The sequence below is a fragment of the Centroberyx gerrardi genome, chromosome 12 (assembly GCF_048128805.1).
Source record: "Centroberyx gerrardi isolate f3 chromosome 12, fCenGer3.hap1.cur.20231027, whole genome shotgun sequence".
Lineage (NCBI taxonomy): Eukaryota > Metazoa > Chordata > Actinopteri > Beryciformes > Berycidae > Centroberyx > Centroberyx gerrardi.
In genome coordinates this window covers 31,852,268-31,854,767 of record NC_136008.1, presented here as the reverse complement: position 1 = coordinate 31,854,767, position 2,500 = coordinate 31,852,268, and positions in this window count along the sequence as shown.

Sequence of the window (2,500 nt, the reverse complement as noted above, 5' to 3'; positions counted from 1 at the left end):
GGGTAAAAGGGAGGTGGAGAGCCGCCTGGAGATAGAGGGCCGCTCCCCGGTGTGTGTGGCCGAAGCAGGGGCTTTAAATCGGGTAAAAGGGAGGTGGAGAGCCGACTGGAGATAGGGGGCCGCTCCCAGGTGTGTGTGGCCGAAGCAGGGGCTTTAAATCGGGTAAAAGGGAGGTGGAGAGCCGCCTGGAGATAGGGGCCCGCTCCCAGGTGTGTGTGGCCGAAGCAGGGGCTTTAAATCGGGTAAAAGGGAGGTGGAGAGCCGCCTGGAGATAGGGGCCCGCTCCCAGGTGTGTGTGGCCGAAGCAGGGGCTCTAAATTGGGTTAAAAGTGAAGTGGAGAGCCGCCTGGAGATAGGGGCCCGCTCCCAGGTGTGTGTGGCCGAAGCAGGGGCTTTAAATCGGGTAAAAGGGAGGTGGAGAGCCGCCTGGAGATAGGGGCCCGCTCCCAGGTGTGTGTGGCCGAAGCAGGGGCTTTAAATCGGGTAAAAGGGAGGTGGAGAGCCGCCTGGAGATAGGGGGCCGCTCCCAGGTGTGTGTGGCCGAAGCAGGGGCTTTAAATCGGGTAAAAGGGAGGTGGAGAGCCGCCTGGAGATAGGGGCCCGCTCCCAGGTGTGTGTGGCCGAAGCAGGGGCTTTAAATCGGGTAAAAGGGAGGTGGAGAGCCGCCTGGAGATAGGGGCCCGCTCCCAGGTGTGTGTGGCCGAAGCAGGGGCTCTAAATTGGGTTAAAAGTGAAGTGGAGAGCCGCCTGGAGATAGGGGCCCGCTCCCAGGTGTGTGTGGCCGAAGCAGGGGCTTTAAATCGGGTAAAAGGGAGGTGGAGAGCCGCCTGGAGATAGGGGGCCGCTCCCAGGTGTGTGTGGCCGAAGCAGGGGCTTTAAATCGGGTAAAAGGGAGGTGGAGAGCCGCCTGGAGATAGGGGCCCGCTCCCAGGTGTGTGTGGCCGAAGCAGGGGCTTTAAATCGGGTAAAAGGGAGGTGGAGAGCCGCCTGGAGATAGGGGCCCGCTCCCAGGTGTGTGTGGCCGAAGCAGGGGCTCTAAATTGGGTTAAAAGTGAAGTGGAGAGCCGCCTGGAGATAGGGGCCCGCTCCCAGGTGTGTGTGGCCGAAGCAGGGGCTTTAAATCGGGTAAAAGGGAGGTGGAGAGCCGCCTGGAGATAGGGGGCCGCTCCCAGGTGTGTGTGGCCGAAGCAGGGGCTTTAAATCGGGTAAAAGGGAGGTGGAGAGCCGCCTGGAGATAGGGGCCCGCTCCCAGGTGTGTGTGGCCGAAGCAGGGGCTTTAAATCGGGTAAAAGGGAGGTGGAGAGCCGCCTGGAGATAGGGGCCCGCTCCCAGGTGTGTGTGGCCGAAGCAGGGGCTCTAAATTGGGTTAAAAGTGAAGTGGAGAGCCGCCTGGAGATAGGGGCCCGCTCCCAGGTGTGTGTGGCCGAAGCAGGGGCTTTAAATCGGGTAAAAGGGAGGTGGAGAGCCGCCTGGAGATAGGGGGCCGCTCCCAGGTGTGTGTGGCCGAAGCAGGGGCTTTAAATCGGGTAAAAGGGAGGTGGAGAGCCGCCTGGAGATAGGGGCCCGCTCCCAGGTGTGTGTGGCCGAAGCAGGGGCTTTAAATCGGGTAAAAGGGAGGTGGAGAGCCGCCTGGAGATAGGGGCCCGCTCCCCGGTGTGTGTGGCCGAAGCAGGGGCTCTAAATTGGGTTAAAAGTGAAGTGGAGAGCCGCCTGGAGATAGGGGCCCGCTCCCAGGTGTGTGTGGCCGAAGCAGGGGCTTTAAATCGGGTAAAAGGGAGGTGGAGAGCCGCCTGGAGATAGGGGCCCGCTCCCCGGTGTGTGTGGCCGAAGCAGGGGCTCTAAATTGGGTTAAAAGTGAAGTGGAGAGCCGCCTGGAGATAGGGGCCCGCTCCCAGGTGTGTGTGGCCGAAGCAGGGGCTTTAAATCGGGTAAAAGGGAGGTGGAGAGCCGCCTGGAGATAGGGGCCCGCTCCCAGGTGTGTGTGGCCGAAGCAGGGGCTTTAAATCGGGTAAAAGGGAGGTGGAGAGCCGCCTGGAGATAGGGGCCCGCTCCCAGGTGTGTGTGGCCGAAGCAGGGGCTCCAAATCCGGTAAAAGGGAGGTGGAGAGCCGACTGGAGATAGGGGGCGGATAGCAGGTGTGTGTGGCCGAAGAAGGGGCTCTAAATCGGGTAAAAGGGAGGTGGAGAGCCGCCTGGAGATAGGGGCCCGCTCCCAGGTGTGTGTGGCCGAAGCAGGGGCTCTAAATTGGGTAAAAGGGAGGTGGAGAGCCGACTGGAGATAGGGGGCCTCTCCCAGGTGTGTGTGGCCGAAGCAGGGGCTCTAAATTGGGTTAAAAGTGAGGTGGAGGGCCCCCTGGAGGTAGGGGGCCGATAGCAGGTGTGTGTGGCCGAAGAAGGGGCTCTAAATCGGGTAAAAGGGAGGTGGAGAGCCGCCTGGAGATAGGGGGCCGCTCCCGGGTCTCTGGGTCCGAAAAAGGGGTTGAAATTCGGGTAGAGTTGGG